This window comes from Hyla sarda, chromosome 7, assembly GCF_029499605.1.
Source record: "Hyla sarda isolate aHylSar1 chromosome 7, aHylSar1.hap1, whole genome shotgun sequence".
Classification (NCBI taxonomy): domain Eukaryota; kingdom Metazoa; phylum Chordata; class Amphibia; order Anura; family Hylidae; genus Hyla; species Hyla sarda.
Window position 1 is genome coordinate 39576180 of NC_079195.1, and position 24991 is coordinate 39601170.

The 24991-nt window shown below is 41.8% G+C and overlaps 1 protein-coding gene and 1 pseudogene across 4 annotated transcripts in view; one reads left to right on the forward strand and one right to left on the reverse strand.

Annotated features, from left to right (window-relative positions):
* CRTAC1 (cartilage acidic protein 1) overlaps window positions 1-24991 on the reverse strand; it is a 661264-nt gene that overhangs the window by 379746 nt on the left and 256527 nt on the right. The gene's annotated exons all lie outside the window — the stretch shown is intronic.
* On the forward strand, window positions 10316-10378 carry LOC130283607 (U2 spliceosomal RNA; annotated as a pseudogene).

The window sequence follows — 24991 nt, forward strand, 5'->3', positions numbered from 1 at the left end:
GGTTGAGACCCTCAGTGACATGGGGGCTCCCCTGCAAGGTCTCCCCCTGTTGTTGCATAATGTTGTGTGTATCACTTTAATGCCTAGACAGCATCCTTATGTATAGGTAGTACAAAGGACCTGTGGGAGGTCTCAAGGACTTGTGTAAGTCTGTCCCATGTTATGTTATGTAGTCGCATGATTTGTTGTCACATGTTCTCCCAGAGAGCACCAGCTTAACCTATGCCTAGCCTATGACTCACAGCTTGACTAGTGGGCTTTAGTCCAGCCCCCACTATAAAGGGGCGGCCATTACAATTCAATCTCTTCTCTTTTGCTGCAAGCAGCTCATGGAGATCAAGCCTTTGCTGAGGAACAGTTAACACCAGAGATTTCAGTGCCAGTGATCAGCTACCTGGAAGACCCCAAAAACTACAGTCATTCAAGTAAGTCTCAAGTCTATGTCTGCTGTCACTAAAACTAGTCAAGTCATGCATATAGTCAAGTCAAGTCCAATCTCGAGTCAAGTTAATTATAAATATATTGGTCCAGCAAGCTGCGAGATCCTTCTGGGTCCTGGCCACCTCTCTGGAATTCTGACCTAGCTGTGAAGATAATTCCATCTCTCTTATACTCAGTAAAGCCTCCATTAAACCATAACTGGTTGTGGACTCTCCTTTCACTACTAGCCAATGGAATAGCGGACATACCGTCGTGTGGTTCTGGTACCCAAAACCACTCTGGCGTCATGAACACTAGGGGTTAATACCATCTTGCCCCTGTGGTTAATACCATCTGATCTTACCACCTACATCGCTGCACCCATGGTCCTGCCATACATCGGTGGTCCACCACACTGTATATAATGTGAGGTGTGGACTTACTTATGGGAGATACTGTATATAATGTGAGGAGTGGACTCACTTATGGGAGATACTGTATATAATGTGAGGAGTGGACTCACGTATGGGAGATACTGTATATATAATGTGAGGGGTGGACTCACTTATGGGAGATACTGTATATAATGTGAGGGGTGGAGTCACTTATGGGAGATACTGTACATAATGTGAGGGGTGGACTCACTTATGGGAGATACTGTATATATAATGTGAGGGGTGGACTCACTTATGGGAGATACTGTATATAATGTGAGGGGTGGACTCACTTATGGGAGATACTGTATATAATGTGAGGGGTGGACTCACTTATGGGAGATACTGTATATATAATGTGAGGGGGGACTCACTTATGGGAGATACTGTATATATATAATATGAGGGGTGGACTCACTTATGGGAGATACTGTACATAATGTGAGGGGTGGACTCACTTATGGGAGATACTGTATATATAATGTGAGGGGTGGACTCACTTATGGGAGATACTGTATATAATGTGAGGGGTGGACTCACTTATGGGAGATACTGTATATAATGTGAGGGGTGGACTCACTTATGGGAGATACTGTATATATAATGTGAAGGGGGACTCACTTATGGGAGATACTGTATATATATAATGTGAGGGGTGGACTCACTTATGGGAGATCCTGTATATAATGTGAGGGGTGGACTCACTTATGGGAGATACTGTATATAATGTGAGGGGTGGACTCACTTATGGGATATACTGTATATATAATGTGAGGGGTGGACTCACTTATGGGAGTTACTGTATATAATGTGAGGGGTGGACTCACTTATGGTATATACTGTATATATAATGTGAGGGGTGGACTCACTTATGGGATATACTGTATATAATGTGAGGGGTGGACTCACTTATGGGATATACTGTATATAATGTGAGGGGTGGACTCACTTATGGGATATACTGTATATATAATGTGAGGGATGGACTCACTTATGGGAGATACTGTATATAATGTGAGGGGTGGAGTCACTTATGGGAGATACTGTACATAATGTGAGGGGTGGACTCACTTATGGGAGATACTGTATATAATGTGAGGGGTGGATCACTTATGGGAGATACTGTATATATAATGTGAGGGGAGGACTCACTTATGGGAGATACTGTATATAATGTGAGGGGTGGAGTCACTTATGGGAGATACTGTATATATAATGTGAGGGGTGGAGTCACTTATGGGAGATACTGTATATAATGTGTGGGGTGGACTCACTTATGGGACATACTGTATATAATGTGAGGGGTGGACTCACTTATGGGATATACTGTATATATAATGTGAGGAGTGGACTCACTTATGAGAGATACTGTATATAATGTGAGGGGTGGACTCACTTATGGGAGATACTGTATATATATAATGTGAGGGGTGGACTCACTTATGGGAGATACTGTGTATATAATGTGAGGGGTGGAGTCACTTATGGGAGATACTGTATATAATGTGAGGGGTGGACTCACTTATGGGATATACTGTATATATAATGTGAGGGGAGGACTCACTTATGGGATATACTGTATATATAATGTGAGGGGTGGACTCACTTATGGGAGATACTGTATATATAATGTAAGGGGTGGACTCACTTATGGGAGATACTGTATATAATGTGAGGGGTGGACTCACTTATGGGAATTACTGTATATAATGTGAGGGGTGGACTCACGTATGGGAGATACTGTTTATATAAAGTGAGGGGTGGACTCACTTATGGGAGATACTGTATATATAATGTGAGGGGTGGACTCACTTATGGGAGATACTGTATATAATGTGAGGGGTGGACTCACTTATGGGAGATACTGTATATATAATGTGAGGGGTGGACTCACTTATGGGAGATCCTGTATATAATGTGAGGGGTGGACTCACTTATGGGAGATACTGTATATAATGTGAGGGGTGGACTCACTTATGGGAGATACTGTATATAATGTGAGGGGTGGACTCACTTATGGGAGATACTGTATATAATGTGAGGGGTGGACTCACTTATGGGAGATACTGTATATATAATGTGAGGGGTGGACTCACTTATGGGAGTTACTGTATATAATGTGAGGGGTGGACTCACTTATGGTATATACTGTATATATAATGGGAGGGGTGGGCTCACTTATGGGAGTTACTGTATATAATGTGAGGGGTGGACTCACTTATGGGAGTTACTGTATATAATGTGAGGGGTGGACTCACTTATGGTATATACTGTATATATAATGGGAGGGGTGGGCTCACTTATGGGAGTTACTGTATATAATGTGAGGGGTGGACTCACTTATGGGATATACTGTATATATAATGTGAGGGATGGACTCACTTATGGGATATACTGTATATATAATGTGAGGGGTGGACTCACTTATGGGATATACTGTATATATAATGTGAGGGATGGACTCACTTATGGGAGATACTGTATATATAATGTGAGGGGAGGACTCACTTATGGGAGATACTGTATATAATGTGAGGGGTGGAGTCACTTATGGGAGTTACTGTATATAATGTGAGGGGTGGACTCACTTATGGGAGATACTGTATATAATGTGAGGGGTGGACTCACGTATGGGAGATACTGTTTATATAAAGTGAGGGGTGGACTCACTTATGGGAGATATTGTATATATAATGTGAGGGGTGGATTCACTTATGGGAGATACTGTATATAATGTGAGGGGTGGACTCACTTATGGGAGATACTGTATATATAATGTGAGGGGTGGACTCACTTATGGGATATACTGTATATATAATGTGAGGGGTGGACTCACTTATGGGAGATACTGTATATAATGTGAGGAGTGGACTCACTTATGGGAGATACTGTATATATAATGTGAGGGATGGACTCACTTATGGGATATACTGTATATATAATGTGAGGGATGGACTCACTTATGGGAGATACTGTATATATAATGTGAGGGGAGGACTCACTTATGGGAGATACTGTATATAATGTGAGGGGTGGACTCACTTATGGGAGATACTGTATATATAATGTGAGGGATGGACTCACTTATGGGATATACTGTATATATAATGTGAGGGGTGGACTCACTTATGGGATATACTGTATATATAATGTGAGGGATGGACTCACTTATGGGAGATACTGTATATATAATGTGAGGGGAGGACTCACTTATGGGAGATACTGTATATAATGTGAGGGGTGGACTCACTTATGGGAGATACTGTATATAATGTGAGGGGTGGACTCACTTATGGGAGGTACTGTATATAATGTGAGGGGTGGACTCACGTATGGGAGATACTGTTTATATAAAGTGAGGGGTGGACTCACTTATGGGAGATATTGTATATATAATGTGAGGGGTGGATTCACTTATGGGAGATACTGTATATAATGTGAGGGGTGGACTCACTTATGGGAGATACTGTATATATAATGTGAGGGGTGGACTCACTTATGGGAGATACTGTATATAATGTGAGGAGTGGACTCACTTATGGGAGATACTGTATATAATGTGAGGGGTAGACTCACTTATGGGAGATACTGTATATAATGTGAGGGGTGGACTCACGTATGGGAGATACTGTATATATAATGTGAGGGGTGGACTCACTTATGGGAGATACTGTATATATAATGTGAGGGGTGGACTCACTTATGGGAGATACTGTATATAATGTGAGGGGTGGAGTCACTTATGGGAGATACTGTATATATAATGTGAGGGGTGGAGTCACTTATGGGAGATACTGTATATATAATGTGAGGGGTGGACTCACTTATGGGATATACTGCATATATAATGTGAGGGGTGGACTCACTTATGGGAGATACTGTATATATAATGTGAGGAGGGGACTCACTTATGGGAGATACTGTATATATAATGTGAGGGGTGGAGTCACTTATGGGAGATACTGTATATATAATGTGAGGGGTGGACTCACTTATGGGAGTTACTGTATATAATGTGAGGGGTGGACTCACTTATGGTATATACTGTATATATAATGGGAGGGGTGGACTCACTTATGGGAGATACTGTATATATAATGTGAGGGGTGGACTCACTTATGGAAGTTACTGTATATAATGTGAGGGGTGGACTCACTTATGGGATATACTGTATATATAATGTGAGGGGTGGACTCACTTATGGGAGATACTGTATATATAATGTGAGGGGTGGACTCACTTATGGGAGATACTGTATATAATGTGAGGGGTGGACTCACTTATGGGAGATACTGTATATAATGTGAGGGGTGGACTCACTTTATGGGAGATACTGTATATATAATGTGAGGGGTGGACTCACTTATGGGAGATACTGTATATATAATGTGAGGGGTGGACTCACTTATGGGAGATACTGTATATGTAATGTGAGGGGTGGATCAGACATCTGCTCACTCTGGGCTTAGGTGGGCAGTCCTGTACAGTGATTGACAGTTTTCTATGTATACACACATGTACAGTGAAGGCTGGCAATCACTGAGTAGGACCGCCCACTGGACTCCTGGTTTTAATAACTAACTTACTAGTTTAATCAAATATTTTCCCACAACATTTACATCAGTCTGTTCATTCTGCATTTGTAGGCAGGTTCCTTTTTAAACACGCTTAAGCTATGTAAAGTTCAGTAAGTTTCCTTGCCTACATCATGGTATTGAATCAAAGCAGACATTTCTTCTTCCATTATCTTTTCCTATTTATCTAAGCAGGACCTCACACAATTCAGTGGCAGATCCTTTCTAAAAGGAAGATAAAGAAATTGTCAATGTAAAGGATAACCTCAGGAATTCTTGCCATGCTGATGTTTCGTCTTTTTCATCAAATAGTCCTTGGTGGTTCTTCAGAAAAACTGTCTGTAATGCCATTTGAACATTACAGAAATGTAAAAGACAGACAATGCATAAAATGTTTTTAATCCTGATCCTGCTTATTAAATTATTGAATACTTAAAGTAAGTGTCTACCCTTGAACCCCGCCATCCTAATAAGTCTATAATGTTGTGATTTTTTTTCCCATTTAGTAGTCAGAGCTCTGGTTTTCTGATTCAGGGGGTCTCAAATCCCCCTTAAAGCCCATTAAAAACTAGTGTATTGTGAACAGCTGTCACTCCAGGTCACCAATCTTGTAGTCAAGTTAGGGTTTAGGGCCGTAATATGCACAAATGCATCTCTATTAGTCTGGGTTCACATCACATTTTCAGCCATACTGGACCGCATACGGCTGGGGGGGGGCTAATTTTTGCCCCGTATGCAGTTTTCCACCGGACCTAAAACCATGGTCGACCACGGTTTTAGGTCCGGTGGGAAAACCGCATACGGGGCAAAAATGAGCCGACCTGAGTCAGTGTTTCACTCCGGTCGGCTTATTGAAATGAATTACATACAGGCGGCATTAATTACATATAGGCGGAATGGCTGAAAACATGATGTGAAGCTAGCCTTAGGCTGCATTCACACCACGTTTTTGCAATACACTTCCCATATCAGGTGCGTGCCTCCCCGCCTTTCCCATAGAACTGTATCGGGAGGGGACGTGGAGGGGGCATACCGTTGACCTCATAGAACAGTAATGCGGGGTCCCAGCGGTCGGACCCCCCGCGATCAGAAACTCATATCCCTTATCCTGTGGATAAAGGATAAATTGTCTTTTGCTGCAGATGTCCTTTAAGAAATTAATCAGCATAGATTTTGCTGTTACAATGTATCTTAAAAATATTTCCCTTTTCGCTCGTTGTTGATCTTAGCTTGTTATATACAGGGTCTGAAAATCAATGTCCTTACATCACCTCAAAAATTTTAACTATCGAAACTAATAAATGAATCAGCTCAAAATATTGGACTTATTTGGTGTTAAAAGGTGAAGATTCGGTTGCACGTCACTTTTTTTAATCCCTTTAATGATCCCGTTGTGTATTTTAAACTACCACTTTACAACAAGCCACCGTTTTAGCACTACTTGGGGGAAACCGTTACAGGATTCAAGAGCAGCATGCGTTTTAGTGGTTGTTTAACTCTGGATAACATTTGTGTTAAAATCAATATGATACTTAAGGAGTCACTAGAACTTCCATTTACAGGCAATACATCACAAGAGGAACAGAGAAAAAAGACACAAAAGCAACAAAAGCATGAATCATACAATATTGTCTTGCGTATATATTAAAGTAGAAGCAAAAATAGGCATTCGACCAAGTTGTGACATTCCATCTCGGACTTGGATGGCCAGGAGCATTCATCACCTCCAAAGTTCCATTCAAAAAGCACCCAGAGGACAAACTTTCAAGAAAGGAACGAGGATATTTACTTGGGGAGGTAAAATGGTGCTTTGCCAAAAAGAAATTCAGTCTCTGGAGGACGATTAGGATGAATGTTCACACATGGATGATAAATTAGAAGTATCCTCTATTATCACCAGGTTCTGTGGTTTGGAAGCATGGTAATAGGCAAAGATGGAAGGAATCGAAAAGCGGGTAGGTATTACTTCCCAAACATATTCCTAAGATTGAGTGCATGCTGCGTGTATACCAGACAGCTGATGTGCGCTCAGTCCCCAATGGACCTGAGGAGGTCTCGTTTAGTGACAATGCAAAAGCGTTGCCCTTCATAAGACCGCTCCCCGATGTCTTTTAGTTCAGGCACTGTGTAAACAAATACACAGTGATACTAGTTATGGCGATTTGTCTCATTCAAAGGGATATATTTCACCTGCCATTGCTTTAACAAAGAAAAAAAACTATGGTATATACAGCATTTATACAGAGTTGTGTGATATACTGCATTTACAGCGGGTGAAAGAAGTATTGAACACGTTAACATTTTTCTCATTAAATATATTTCCAAAGGTGACATTGACATGGCATTTTCTCCAGATGTTGGCAACAACCCAAGTAATTCATACATACAAAGAAACCTAAACAAATAACCTAAGAAAAGTAAGTTATGTGTAATAATGTGAAAAAAAAGGGGAGTATTGAACTTATAAAGAAAGGTAGGTGCAAAAAGACCTGAAAAGCCAAGACAACAGCTGAAATCTATCAGTAATTAAACAGCAATCCAGCCCCTTATCATTGGCAATTAATATCAGCTGGTTAAGTCCCAAAACTACAAAAAGATTTTATTGCCAAGGTGTCACACAAGACTCATATCATCATGGGTAAAAGCAAAGAGCTGTCCCAAGACCTTCACAACCTAATTGTTGAAAAAAATAAAAATAGCGCTGGTTACAGGCGCATTTCTTAGCTCCTAAATGTTCCAGTGAGCACTGTTGAGGCCATAATACAGAAGTAGAAAGACAATCATTTCACAATAAATTTGCCGCGACCAGGTGCTCCTCACAAGATTTCTGACAGGAGTGAGAATAATAATCGGAAGCATTGTCCAAGAGCCAAGGACACTTCAAAAAGACCTGGAATTAGCAGGTACTGTTGTCTCAAAGAAACCATACTTTGTATAACTAACATTATAAACTTACATCAAAGTGCAGTAAATGGTAGTCTTAGGCACTTAAAATTGACCGTGTCTTACTGCTGTGATTGCCCATCATTGGGACTCATTGAAGAGAATAGGGTCACATTGGGACCCACAAGTGGTCGCAAACCTACAGCCACAGGAATAGAATAGAATAGAATTTCTTGCGACTGTGTGATTATCAATGTCCATTTTCTAGCCAGAATGGCAATCCTGCACAATCACGGCAGTACGGTACAATCATTTTTGGTCACACGAACAGAAATTGTCATGTACCCCAGGCCTGAATGTAATGTACAATGCGTAGATGATATACTGGTGTGAACCTGGCCTCGGAGCAGAGCTCTGGAATTTTTTTTAATTTTTTGCATGCAAATCATGTCATTTCATGATCTAAGGGTGTAGAAAAAAAAACAAAATGCAAAAATTTGTAAAAAAAATATATATACAAAGAACACAATACACATGTACAAATGTGTTTCTCTTACAGGTTATTGAAAAACTGCCAATGACCCCAAAAATGTACCCTTTAGCCTAAAAAAAAACACTAAACTATTTACTACTACTTCTAGATGAAGCTTCAGTCTCTGTGTCCCTAGTGAGTGTGACTATATGATTTATGGGACCCAAACTTCACCAGGAAGGACTTGGCGTTTAACTCTTCCTGTAATAATACAGATTAATATAATCTAAAGAATATATGAGCTTAATTTAAAGAGCAGCGGATAGATTAATAATATAAGATTTCTTTCTTCTCATTTAAATGAAGTTACTTGGCCGGATTAGAAGTTAAATTAATACAATGTGGCAGATTATAGCATTTTTATTGGAGCTTAATTAATATCCCCTATTCATTGTATTGTCATCGGCCTAATAATAACGCACTTGATACAGTGCTTTCCTGCCATAAGACACAGGACATATTAAATCCTCAAAGTTAAGTCTTGGTAGCATTTTTATTAAAGTACATTGAAGGAAAGAAAACTAAGAGACAATTGGAGTAATTCATAAAAGGGAAAGTCCTACCATTATGTTGGTGGAAGATGTGGCCAGCTATATGTGTTCTCTGTAGCGGCCACTACAGGAGAAATGCTGTATTACATTGTAGCCACTAGGGCATAATTATATGAATTTTAGAGGTTGTCATCATATCCAATCCCTTTTGCCTGAGAGGGAGCTAGAAGCCCATCTGTGACAAAAGGCCATACGTGTTGTAAATGGCACATAGCAGAGTTGGGCCTGTTACATAGGAGTTATGTCTCTGAATGATTATTCCAATAAATGGCCATCCATGTAATACAATGGCTTTCTACTCTGTCTCATAGTTGGAGGTCCTTATGGAGGTGTCCTCCTCTTTTATATTAAGATATGTCAATAGGGTGTATGGGCAGGGATAGTTTTTTGGGACAACCTTTAAAGGGGTACTCCACTGACCAGCATTCAGAACATTTAGTTCCGAAAGCTCTGTGCATGCTGTGGGGGTCTGTCACTCCCCTCCCATAGACTTGCATTGAGGGGGCGTGGTGTGTTGTCACAAGGGGGTGTGGCTGACCCCACAAGGGGGTGTGGCTGACAGAGCGTTCGGAACTAAATGTTCCGAACGCTGGCCAGTGGAGTACCCCTGTAAGTCAAAAATTGATTATTCATTTTAATCAATATTGATTAGAAGTCCAAAATTGATCTGCCACAACAAATGATGATAGTAAGAAATGAACAGCAGCAATACCAGCATTCCAAAGCCAAGAATACACAAAGAAAAACTATAAACTAGACAAGAACAAGGTACTAGAGAGATACAAGAAATACTGAGTTCAAACTAAACATTTTTACACTATAATCCATACAGAACTGCAAAAGTCAGGGCTTTTTAAAAGAGAGACTAACCCATATGTTCTTCACTCTAAACAAGCCAAGGCTAGCAGGCAAGATGAGCGAATAGCTTCTTGGCCTTTTGGCTAAGATCAAGTGTAGTATCAGTTCTTATTAGGTTCAGCCGGTGAGGATGGGCTGGTGGGGAAGGGTGCTGCATGGAGGGGACAGGTGTACCATGGCATTCCGGGGCTGGTTCTGAGGAATCAGCTCGATGGCTTCCCCGATGTGGCCTGTTTCCTCCGGGTCTCGCCATGAGGCTGAGAGAGTCTAGATCTGAGGAACTTTAGTGGCTCTGGAAGTGGTGACCCAGAGGTCCCGAAACTCATTGGGAGTATTGGCTCATTGAGTGGAAGCACGGGCACCATGAACTCTTCACCTTGTGTTGTGGCACTCACCTCTTGATTCCTGGCCTTCTGGCTAGGATCAGAGAAATAATTTTTATAGATCTGGTCGGATGTCAAGGCAGTATATCTGCACACATTCACTAGTTTATTTATTTTTTGTCACTGTGTCACTTTTTATATGTTGTGTGTCCACAGGATTGTTAGGATGTGGTAGCCCTTCTGGGTGTCCCTCCTAGCTGGGCAGGGTACCAACTGTTATCGGCACTGCGGGCAGATACCTTGGCTAACGCCAAGGGGGATGCCTGGAGCATTTGTGGTCCCTTAGTAGCTTTGGCAAAAAGGGACATCAAACCTGGAACCTTGCAGGCACCTTTTGGTCCGGAGGCGAAGGGTAAGGTTTGTTGGGGGGCCTCTCTCCTATCGGAGAAGGGCTTGCGAAAGACCGCATCCTTTGCGCACGCTTTTTTTAGTGTAACACGTTTGCACTTTTTCTTGCACTCTGGGTGATTCGAGAGCACGTTCTTCGGCTCTTAGATGAAAAAAAAAAAAGATGAGCGGATCCAGATCAATGGACATAGAAACAGGTTAATAGAGAGAAGACAAAATAACAGCAAGATTCTTACTATCTGTAAAGTAAAATCTTAATTCTAATTATCCAGTATTTGTCCTAACTTGAAGACCCTTTGGCTCCAATATAAAATGTGTAACTTGGACCATCTACCATGTAACATTTATAATGCTAGTGTCTTCATATTCATAGAGGACACCTTCTATACCGATCCTCCACAATGCTGACCACATTGGTTAAAACAACAAGTTGCAAATAGTGTTGAGCGCGAATATTTGAAATGCAAATTTTTACCGCGAATATCAGCACTTTGCGATTTCGCAAATATTTAGAATATAGCGATATATATTCATAATGACGAATATGCATTATTTTTTTTTTCTTCACTGTACACATCACAACAACAATGATGTGTACTTTGTAAAAAAAAAGAAAAAGAAAAGTGATCCCTCCTGCTTCCAAATTGTGGTCCAAAGAAGGATCCAATATTATTTACTGTGTCGGTTTTGAGTCAGTGTGGAGCGTGAACATTTCATATATGTGAATATGCAAATACTTGCAAATATCGGCACTTCCAGAGGACACTGATCCCTCCCTTATTGTAAGTAAAAGATATAATCGCGCATGCGCACTATGCAATTGTCATTACAAATTTTTGCATGGAAAAAAGGGAATAAAGCGAATATGCAAATTTCGCAAACATAGGATGAATATTCATCCATATATTCGCGAAATATTGCAAATTCAAAAATGGCCCCTGCCGCTCATCACTAGTTGCAAATAACCCATGAATTCAAACTATTTCTCCAGGCATTTCAGACCAATTTTGCCTAATACCTGACTTAATGGTTTAATGGAAACAATGCAAATATCATATTTAATGCTCTTTATTCTCATCTGGTGGTAGTTAGCATCTTTGCCGTTTCATAATTTATACCATTACATGGACCAAGAGGCCATTTATCAAGTTCTACTCTTTCCCCAAGCCACATGGTAGATATAAATTTTAATAAAGGGCATAAGAACGCTCAACTTCTCGGTCTACCACCTTAAGACGTGCTTTCTTTTCAATATGACATTTGAGATAATTATATATCACACATATACATATAGAAGCAGCTGTGCTGATTTTATGGGTAATTCACTTATAATATAATTATTGTTGCTACTATTACCTGGTATAAGTGCAGTCAAGCTGACCCTCGGCCATCATATGGATATTATGCAAAAATATGGACCACATTAGTGATCAATACTAATGTATTAATAATGATTCACATAACAGAGGTTCCTACTGGGCTGTTGAGAAGCCTTTCCTTGTTTGTCTTGCTTTGGCCCATAGAAAATGAAATGCCTGTTCTGCAGTTCTCACTATGGAATGTTAAATGGTCACTGTCAGAATTTTAACTTTTTTATATGTTGTACATCTTGGGAAAACATTAACCTTTCTAAAATACTTCATCAAAAAAAAAAGGTCTGGGACACATGTTTTTTTTAATATTGCAAACAGAAAACACCATAAACGTGTATTCTTTTTCCAATAAAATACACCACAGGGTATCTATTGACCGCATCTACAAATTATTTATTGAGCCCAATCAGATGTAGGATCCACCAAAAACTGTTGGATGACCAACACCAATAACAAAATATAGAAGACTTTCCTATAGAGCAGGGGGTGAGATTGCTGGGCTACAACAAAGGCTTCACACCTGAAAAATGGCCTACGTTTGGGGTAAAAAAATGGCTTATGTTTGGAGTACATACAGTGGTCCCTCAACATACGATGGTAATCCGTTCCAAATGAACCATCGTTTGTTGAAACCATCATATGTTGAGGGATCTGTGCAATGTAAGTTGTACTCACCTGTCCCCGCCGCTCCGGACCGTCACCGCTCGTCACCGCTGCCCTTGATATGACGCTCCATCGCTGTCGCCGCGTCCCCGTGATGTCCCTGCCAATCCGGAACGTCTCTGCTGCCCGGGATCGTCTATCTCAAGTTGCCGTCATCACATCACTAAGCACGCCGCTCCTATTGCATGACGGGACCGTCTGCGCGGCGAGGTGATGACGACGATGGAGGGGATCCCGAAGAGGATGCTCCGGAGCCCCGAGGACAGGTAGGAGACCATCACCGGAGTACACGGCGCACCGTAAACGGCTATCTGGCAGCAGCTGAAGCAGACAGTGCTGCCAGATAGCCGTTTATGCAATGGCCCGACATACAAAAGCATTGTATGTTGATGCTGCCTTCAACATGCGATGGCCTCTGAGAGGTTGTTGAAATTAGCGTATGTCAGGGCCATCGTAGGTCAGGGGGTCACTGTATTGACATGCTTGCAGAATGGTATGCCTAGTTATACTGCAACATGTGTGTGCCGAGTTCAATGGACCTAAAGTAGTGTACTAGTGATTATGTTAGGTCAGTTTCCAAGTGTATAATGTAACTTTGTGGAATGTGTGGCCGCCTGACCACAGCATCTAGGGGGTCAACTGGCAGTGCCACTGACGATCGCCGACAGCTGAAAATATCAGCTAGCACTCATCCATGTATAGAATGGGGTTAGTACCATACTCTCTGACCCAACCTTTCACATACATATATGGCAAATATCGAGAAGGAGTTAATTAATGGACTGTTTGTTGCGCTGAAGGTAATTCTAAGTACTAATCAATCTACTGGATCTTGAATAAAAACATTACCCTTAATTTTTTAGGAACAAATTTTTAGACAGATTGTCTTAATAATGTTTAATTTACTGTAAATACATCAGAAAGTAATGAATAACGTTCAGCAGGAAGGAGGAGGGGGGCGCTCATTAAGTCTTTACACTGGGCCCACCGAAGTGTTAAAACATCCCTGCAGACACTTTTTATTTTTATCACCGTATTCATTGCTGGGAGGTTGCCGGCTATATGTGACGAGCAAATATAATACGGATGTCGGGAGATCAGGGGAGTTCAGGAAACATCAGTGAAATTCGACGATTCAAAGAACAGCACGATTCACACTTACTGCGGAAAAATCAAAGATTTCTGAAGTGAAGTCTGGCAGGTAGTCGTATGTTAATTTGTTGGTTGATACAGTAAGCACTCCGTCTAGAACATAATGAATCGCGACTCTATTTTTCACAACCCTGCGCTATTTTAAATAATTGGGTATGAAGCTAAGTTTGTAAAGGCTAAATCAATATAACAAGCGTTCCCCTTATTTTAACAGCTCCTTATCGAGATGTTTTATGGATCCTAACAAAGGTTTATTTCTATCATTAAATCGCTCTTTTACTCCGCTGACCGTTTATACTAGAATATAGCAAAACCATAGCAACTGCTAAACAGAATGGCAACAAGAAGGTAGGAATGCTACAAACCTGAAAATACAGAATAAGGCTAAAGTATGAAAAATCCCTATGGTCTTCTAAGACGTCAATGGTCCCACTTCACTTTGGATCACTGATCATTTCCTTTATTAGTTGTGGATATTTTGTGCTATGTTTATTATGTTTTCCATGCTCACAAGAATCTAATTGGTGTTGGTATATAGTCAATGTTAGTTAAATCTACAGCTATATTTTAAGGAAATAACCCACAGGTAGCCTCGTAATAATATTTTATTGCACAAGAACGGCTATTATTGCTATTGCTGGAAAATATAATTAGGAGGAAAACTGACAAAAAGATGGATGAAGACAATCACGGAAATCATGAGAAACTTAAAGACCACAACATGTGGAAGAAACATAGGAGCCTCAAATCTTTTAACATCGTGATATGGCATATAGATAGGGATATCTACCAAATCTAACTCAGAAAAAAATAGCACATCCTCGAGGGTTTAACTCACGATTTGTAGATTGATTGTTAATTCCTTCAAAGGTCAAAGTACATGATATACAAAGCAGAGAGCTTCACACACATCAGTACACCCAACCCTGCATGTGATAATGTAAGGATTATGGAGAGAAACAATTACCGTATTTTTCGTCCTATAGGACGCACCGGCGTATAGGATGCACCCAATTTATAGGTGCAAAATCTAAAAAAATAAAGATTTTTAACCCAATAGTGGTCTTCAACCTGCGGACCTCCAGATGTTGCAAAACTACAACTCCCAGCATGCCCGGACAGCCGTTGGCTGTACGGGCATGCTGGGTGTTGTAGTTTTGCAACATCTGGAGGTCCGCAGATTGAAGACCACTGCATAGGAGGTAATACTCACATGTCCCCGCCGCTCCGGACCCGTCACCGCTGCCCTGGATGTCGCTCCATCGCTGTCTCCGTGTCCCCGTCGCTCCGGAACGTCTCTGATGCCGGCCGGGTATGCTCGCTCTCCGTCGCCGCCATCACGTTATTATGCACGCCGACGCACGTACGCGACGATGTGATGACGAGGAAGGAGAGCGCCGACCATACAGGGGATCCCTGAACGGAGAAGACACCGAGGAGGCAGGTAAGGTCCTTCCCGGTGTCCTGTAAGCACTAACCCAGCTATTCAGTCGGGCTGTTCGGGACCGCCGCGGTCGGTCCCGAACAGCCCGACTGAACAGCCGGGTTAGTGTCACTTTCCCTTCAGACGTGGCGGTCAGCGTCATCTGAAGGGTTAATACAGGGCATCCCCGTGATCGGTGATGTCCTGTATTAGCCGCGGGTCCCGGCCGTTGATGGCCGCAGGGACCGCCGCGATAGGGGTGTATTCACCGTATAAGACGCACCGACTTTCCCCCCCCCCGTTTTGGGGAAGAAAAAGTGCGTCTTATACGGCGAAAAATAGGGTACATTTAAAGAAAACCTTATATTTACCATGATGGTCAACTTTAAAGGGGATTTCTATTTATTTGACTATGCTTCAGGGGCTGTAAAGTTAGTGTAGTTCATAATATTGTGTCTGTACATGTGTGTGATGGTTGTCTACTGTGATTCTACTGTGAATTTTGCCCCAATAATTATTTATTTATTTTAACAGCATGCATAATTACTCAGAGACACAGTGTCAGAAAATACTGGTCTTTTGCTTGGAATGCAGTTCATATGTGTTTTAATAGGTGGGGTGGCTGATGTGTGGGGGGGGGGGAGGAAAGTGACCTCACACTTACAAACAAGGATCTATGGAATTTGTAGTTTGAGAGAACAAACTCCAACAGGAAATACCCAGTTCGCTAAAAGACAGCCACAGCATTATGGTAATCTCATTACATAGCCATTTTCCCCCAAGATAAGCACAAATCCTATCTAAGCATGTCTATTACTGTCTGGCAGGTACGTACTAAAATCACCTTATGGTGGATACCACCTTTAAAGGAGAAAATTAAGTCCTTTCTTGCCTCTTGAGAATAAGCTGTTCAGAAAGTGTCCACTTCCTAGAATTCCCAGTGATCAGGTATTATCTATGGGAAAACCTGCAGTAGTTGTTCAATTTTCCTGCACCACCACCACAGGGGAAATTAAGCATTGCATTGTGCTCATTAATATCAGTGCAGTTCCTGTATAATGCAGGACAGGACAGGTCCTCCACAGCAAGAAATAATTTTTGTAACGGCTTGTTTAAAACCCAAAATGGCCCTAATCCATATTATTTTCCACCTCATTCTATAATGTCTCATCCCTGGTATAGATCATTGTAGACCTGAATCTTGCACCAACCACTGCTGCTACCTACATGGATTATTCATCCCAACTGGGCAATGGTTCCTTCACTCGCCATGTTCACAGGGCATCAGGAAAGTCAGACAAACCAGGTCATGAATACATAGGCAGGATGGGTAAAAAAAACAACAAACAAGGAGTTAAACAGGGACAATCCAAAGAATCAAAACCTGGAGGGAAGCCCACTACAAAATCTGAATCAGAAACATAGTCAGGACTGGTAAGGGTCAAACCAAGAGGGTAGCGTAATACAAAGTCAGCAGGCAGAAGCACGGCAGGTAACAAGAAGAGATCAGAAATTAGCAGGTCAAGTACACAGATAATGAAGGGTCAGGATCGCTGAAGGGTCAGGATCGCTGGTGACTGGATCATGGTAATAGGACTAAGTTACATGTCTGTATAAATATTCAACCACTGGGAGGTGTGAGCTGATTGGCCTGGCAATCATCTCTTTTGACTAGGCCATGCTGCGTCACACAGTAACAAATGACCTGCAATGTGTAGAGTCATCGCAAGGTCAATGAGAAACTGCCAAAGAGAGAACTGGATGTGGCCCTGGACTCAGGCCAGATATTTTGGACCACTTCATTTAGCTAGAAGGGTCTCTTGAAGCTGATAACACGGTGTCCTTAAATGAGTGACCACTTTCTATTTCTTTATGAGCTTTTAGAATGCAGGTTTTGTTAACCAAACCTTTGAAAGAGTGAACTAATAAATGTCCTAATAAAGCTAGGCTTTGGGTATATGTGCAACTGACAAAAGGCCACGATGTAGGCTGTAAGGAGATACATGTAAGGGTCCTTTTACAAGAGCTAACAGCTGCTTAATAAGGAGTTCCAATCTGATGGATCAGATCTTGTTTAATATACAGCTCAATGATTGTGCAGACAATTGCTGGATCATTCTTGTGGCCCTATAAGTTCATCATTGTCAACCCCATATAGTGTTTGCACAAGGTGATTTACAGTCGACTGCTTTGATTTTAATGACTGTACAAAATATCTAATCAGCCTATAAATATGTGTTTTTTCTTTTTCCCAGGCTGATCACTAGCCCTTTTACACGTGACAGTGACAGGAATGGTGGTCAAGGGTTGCTAAATTTTCACAAGGTTCCTGTCATGTGTATCTACCAGATTTCAGGAAGCAAATATCTTGTCTAGGGAAAGCTTGGTGAGATATGGACAATCTGGGATGATATGAAATCTCTAGCAGACCATAGTGGCTCAGAAAGCTTTGGTGAAGTCATTCCCTTTATCATTTCCTTCCGGTTCCAGGTTTTCAGTTTGGCCCAAAATCAACACAGGTGCTGAAGACAGCTTGTTACTGGGTTTTAAACAAGGTATAACGCAGTCTAAGGCTGGGAGGGACCTGAACCTCTGATGAGAGTTGAAGTCCTGAGATTTGCAGCCTCAAAGATGTCACCGTCTCTGAATGCCTCGCTCTACAGAACTCTACAACAGGTATCGTTAAGGTAGTTTAAGTAGTGACAGAATGGCTAAAATGAAGATACATAAATCAAATGTGTTATTTAATAAAATGCATAGGTTTACTTGAAATTCTTGGAGAAACCATAAAGAGGGCATCTTGATAATATAAAATGCCTTAGAGGTATGTGACGGGGGTTACTCTGGGCACATCACTTGTTACAACTGAAGAGGGTGCCGCAGGCACGAAGCGCTTGTAACTCTTATCCAACATTTTGAGGGAATATATTAATGCTTTTACCAGAAACCTGATATACAAAGTCACAGTTTGTGCACCACAAACTTTTTTTTTCAAAACTCAAAAAAAAAGGACAACATTTTTCCACAAAAAAGAAACTTCTCAAAAATTTGCAAAAAATTGCTAAAATCTACATAAAACCCATTGATAAATCCAACACTTTGTACCAAAGCCTAAGAGAAGGCAACACAGAAAGCAGCTAGATACCTTCCCTTGTTTATGGATTGGGCAGTGTCCCTTGGGCACTCAGAAGTGTGCTATTGAAGACCAGTACACCCAGTTTAGGGGAAGAAACTGGCGCCTTGTATGACACCTTATTAGGATGGCCGAGAATACTCAGCCATCCTGACAAACAACTGGTATTTAGGCACCTGTCGTTAACATTATTTGGGCACAGTATAGCAAAGATATCTATTTGTATAAGCATATATATATGTTGTATTATTTGGTCACTACTTCATACTATAAAGAGAGAACAGTGAGAGATCAGTGAAAGCTATTGCCAGCTAAATGACTGCTAGATCTCTGCACATAATCCCTTTTCTCCAGCCAGTTTTCATAGTCTACCACATCAGAAGTACTCCCCAAAAAACTAATTTACATTTCTTTCAAAGGACCACACTTAAAGCAAATAAAGTCATTGTTTCATCCTTAAGTTTCTATAACCCCTCCGGAGCTGTCTGGATCACTGTAAAGAACACGTAAAAATATTAACACTGTTATCTTTTTTCTCTATTGACTTTAATAAAAACAGCAGATTAAATTTGAGAAAAGATAAGCATGGGAAATGAGATCCTTTCCTATAAACAAAGGGAAAAAAAGCCGAAGTACAAAGGGAAATAAAAATAAATACAAAACAAAAGGCAACTCGCTCAGCTCTCCCTTGACGCAGGAAGCTCTGCAGATAGGAAGAACACAAAAGGGTGGAAAAGGCTGCAATTCTCGAATAAGTGTAGAAAACTCATTAGCTTTTATTCGGAGCAGCTTCACCGGCTTTGTCTACCTTTCTACAGGATGTTTAAAAGCTGCTTAGTTTGCTTCCTTTTTCTGTCCGGCTTGTGGGACTGTCCTCGCTTGCTCTTTCTGATTTCTTTGTCCTGTCACCCCTGTCCATATTCTTTTCTTGGTCTGTGATATATCAGCATTTTTCAGAACTGGGTGGCTTTTGGACTGCATATACTTCCACAATTATATTCATAAAGGTCTGTATGGCATAGAGGCGGCAAATGGTGATTGAGATACCCGGGGACAAAGGACGGGATTAATATTTATAGAGAAGCTCAGGGATAATGCAGCCAGGAAATTAAATGTTTGCCACTGTACAACACCAAGAAAGGAAAACAATGAATAGGACAAATCAGAAGGGACAAGACTGTGCAGGGCGCGCAGCATTGACGATGCAATAAATACACAAGTGAAAGAATGGAAACATAGCTACAATGAGTGGTCCAAGCCTACCTGCCAAATTATGAATCTTTACTATTGCAGTGTATCATTTGCCCAGTAGTGGGTTTATATTATCTCTTTGGAATAGGTTGTCACTCAACATAACTGCAAACAGCAAGGCTACAGTGTATAAATACTTGATGATGGCTTTCACATTTGCTGTGCATTGTCTTTTACAAAGTAATGGTTTTGGACCTGCTCTCATGCATTACCTTGACTCTGGCATAATGCATTCACACAATTTACGAATGAGGTTTGAGGGGAAAAAAAGAATTATGGTTATGGACAATAGGAGGAAAACATGTGTTGTCGACAATGTAGGATCTTTTCATACAGTCAAAAAATTCCATTGTAAACAGCCACAGTAATTATGGTCAAAATTACAATTTAACGGGGAAGTCAGCAATATTATCAAATGGTTCTTATACACGTGACCTTACCCCATTTTTAAGATGCCTGAGGAAGGAGTCAGGATGGCTCAGAAACACATTTTGCGTTTTAATTAATGTATTGTTTACATGCATACTGGTTTGCCCATTATTCCCGTGACAGTTTTTTTGCCCATTATTGGTACTGGCCCCTCATGGCTGGCAACAGAGAGCCCTATGTCATCAGTCAAAAGGAGTAAAGTTTCTCTTTGAGAAGACTGCCATAATAGTTGAAGGCAGAATTCATTGCCTCTTCAGACCCTTGACACCGACTTCTCTGCAGTCAGCCACATCCAGCACCCTGATCTGTACTGATAAGGGGCCCCCTCCCCCCTCTCTTCTCAGATGGGTCACTTCTTCAGGAGAAGTTTTTAGGCCATTTGAACCATTACTTGAGGTACTAACAAGGTTTTTCTTTTTTTAATAAAGATGCTCAGCCTGTTTCAAGTCTTTATTTACTTCCTGTGCTCCTCCCGGTGCCTCTGTTATCACTGCTCTGATTCCCCATGCAATCCTCTTCCTGGTACCATGGGTCGATGCGTCACAGTACATCTCAGCAAATCACTGACCACTTCGGTGTCCTGCCATGGCCAGTAATTGGCTGAGCAGCAATGTAACTTATTAAGCCCAGCCTCAGGAAGAAGTCTGGGGCCGAGGTTAAATATGTCACATTGCCACTCAGCCAATTACTGGCTGAGGCAAGTAATCTCTGTGGCCAACAATTCATAGAGTTGCACTGTGCACATTGAACCCTGGAAACCAGGAAGATGATCCTACCAGAGACCGGAGGTACTGGGGGGAGCAGGGTAGGTAAGTAAATGTTTGATTTTTACAAGAACTATGCTAGGCATCTTTATATATATATAAAAAAAACATCCTTACGGGGGAGTACCCCCCTTTAAATCGCCAATCATGATCTGAAGTTTCTTTAGGGAGCACAGACATTGACTTGAAGGGAAATCTACCTTCAATACGTAGTTTTAGAGAACTGCTTTGCATATCCATCCTACCAGAATGAAGCATGAAAAACAGAGATAATTTCTTTCAAAGACCGCTCCCTGTCTGTCTCCAGGTTGGGTGTGGTTCTGCAGCTCAGTTCCATTAAAAAGATAGAAGCCAAAGGGTACTACCACACCCAAAGTGGAGACAGACAGGGAGCGGTCTTTGAAAGAAATTAGGTCTGTTTTCCTATTCCTGAACAACCCAGTCTCTACACACCTTTATGGTGGCCTCCTCAAAGAGAAAAATTAGCCCTTTGGACCCTAAATACATGTGTTTACCATAAAATTACATTTCTAGAGCATCCTTTCTTAGAACACAAACATTCCCCTGAAAATGTATAAAATTATTAGACAACCGATTGTTACCATTTCTGTCAATGGGATGTGTCTGCACAGTGACATTGTCAGCCCATCAGTGTTGTACGGTATTGGGAAAATGCTTCATGCTAACATTCATTGGTTCAATTATTCCTACATTTTCAGGAGAAATAACACAATGCAGAGTTCTACGAAGAAAATAGAATGTTCTAAATTTTGGACTTACTTAGGGTACTTTAACATCATGTGTTAGCATGACGTTGGACTATATATGAGCATCCTGTCAAAGTGGAACCCAATGTATAACCAGATGTGTTGCCGAGGGACTCCTGTAGAATCTGAGCAGTGATACATACAGCAAGAATACCTGGTCCGGTGAGTGTAGGGAGCCAGTGATGATACATACAGGATCCTTGCTTACCTCACAGCCGGTGGCCCATGGCGGGCCACCAGCTTTGAGGTGAGCAAGGATCCTGTATGTATCATCACTGGCTCCCTACACTCACCGGACCAGGTATTCTTGCTGTATGTATCACTGCTCAGATGCTAAAGGAGTCCCTCGGCAACACATCTGTTTATACATTGGGATCCATAGAAGCTCCATGCACTTGGGCTCTGTTGTAACACAATATCACGGCACCACAATAATGCATGACATCTGTATATTTGCAGTAAATGAATAAAGATTATTGTTATATGTCATCTGATGCGGGTTTGTCTGAAGGAACTGACATAATATGAAAGAACGACTAGGAAAGCAAAATGGTAACTGCAGTGTAAAATATAGGAAGAAAGGCTTCAATTCAATTGTTACCTCCTATGTCAGCTTAGATGTACCTGTCACATCCAGTATTATAAGTATTTTTCACATCAATGGAAACTTCATCTTGACACAAATGTATATATTATTTGTATAAACATCACAGTCTCATGTCAGAACCCGATGTTTATACCATGAGCGATGCCGTATAGACTCCACTTATCTCTTCTGGCAGAAATAGTCTGTCACTGATCACATTTGTAGAATTTATAAAAGCAGCAGCTGAAGTGTGTGTAAGACGACTACGTGTCCTTCCTGCTGTAGAACATCATAATATACACCTCAGCTGCTGCAGAACAATGTAATCCATACCACAGCTTCTGCAGAACATCATAATACACACCTCATCTTCTGCAGAACAAGTAATATACACCAATGCAGCTGCAGAACATCATAATACACAACGTAGCTGCTGTGGAACATCACAATACACACCTCAGCTGCTGCAGAACATCATGATACACACAGCTGCTGCAGAACAATGTAATCCACACCACAGCTGCTGCAGAACATCATAATACACACCTCAGCTGCTGCAGAACATTATAATAAACATCTCAGCTACTGCTGAACAATGTTATATACACCACAGCTGCTGCAGAACATCATGATACACACAGCTGCTGCACAACAACATAACAAATACCTCAGCTGCTGCAGACCAATGTTATATACACAATAGCTGCGTCAGATAATCATAATACACTGCCGAAGTGCAGGAGATTATAACACAACTTTTGCAGAATGCTGCTGCAGAATATCATAAAACACTACTCAGCTGCTGAAGAACATCATAATACACACTCCAACTGCTAGAGATCATAACACACCTCAGCTGCCACAGAACATCATTACACACACCTCAGCTGCTGCAGAACATTATATTACACACCCCATCTGCTGTAGAACATCATAAAACACATTTAAGCTGCTGCAGAACATTGTAATATACACTTTAGCCTCTGCAGAACATCATAATACATACCTAAGCTGCTGCAGAACATCATATTACACACTCCAGCTGCCGCAAAACATCATGATACCCACCTAAGCTGCTGCAGAAAATTGTAATATACACCTTAGCTGCTGCAGAACATCAAAACACACACATCGAAATGCACATCTCCTCTGCTGCAAAAGATCATAAAACATCAGCTGCTGCATAACAAGCGTTAAGAGGGGCAGACATGGCCTCTCACAGCCCAGCAGAATTACACTGCTCAAAAAAATAAAGGGAACAATAAGACAACACATCCTAGACCTGAATGAATGAACTAATCGTGTGAAATACAGTGACCCCCCGACCTACGATGGCCCCAACATACGATCATTTCAACATACTATGGCCTCTCAGAGGCCATCGCATGTTGAAGGCAGCATCAACATATGACGCTTTTGTATGTTGGGGCCATCGCATAAGCGGCTATCCGGCAGCGCTGACTGCTTCAGCTGCTGCCGGATAGCCATTTACGGGGCCCTGTGTGCTCCGGTGATCGTCTCCTACCTGTCCTCGGGGCTCTGGAGCGTCCTCTTCACGATCTGCATCGTCGGCGCTCTCCATCGTCGTCAACACGTCGCCACGCGCGCCGTCCCGTCATCCAATAGGAGTGGCGTGCGTAGTGACGTGATGGCGACGACGTGAGAGCAACGATCCCGGACAGCAGAGATGTTCCGGAGTGGCGGGGACACCACGGGGACGCGGCGACAGCGATGGAGGGCGACATCCAGGGCAGCAGTGATGAGCGGTGACGGGTCTGGAGCGGCGGGGACAGGCGAGTACAACTTCCTATACTTTACATTGCACGGATCCCTCAACATACGATGGTTTCAACAAACGATGGTTCATTTGGAACGGATTACCATCGTATGTTGAGGGACCACTGTACTTTCGTCTTTACATAGTTGAATCTGCTGACAACAAAATCACACAAAAATTATCAACTGAAATCAAATTTATCAACCCATGGAGGTCTGGATATGGAGTCACACTCAAAATCAAAGTGGAAAACCACACTACAGGCTGATCCAACTTTGATGTAATGTCCTTAAAACAAGTCAAAATGAGGTGAAGTAGTGCGTGTGGTCTCCACGTGCCCGTATAACCTCCCTACAACGCCTGTGCATGATCCTGATGAGGTGGCAGATGGTCTCCTGAGGGATGTCCTCCCAGACCATGGAGGTCTGGGGAACGGGTGGGCCAGTCCATAGCATCAATGCCTTCCTCTTGCAGGAACTGCTCACACACTCCAGCCACATGAGGTCTAGCATTGTCTTGCATTAGGAAGAACCCAGGGCCAACCGCACCAGCATATGGTCTCACAAGGGGTCTGCGGATCTCATCTCGGTACCTAATGGCAGTCAGGCTACCTCTGGCAAGCACATGGAGGGCTGTGCGGCCCCCCCAAAAAATGCCACCCCACACCATTACTGACCCACCGCCAAACCG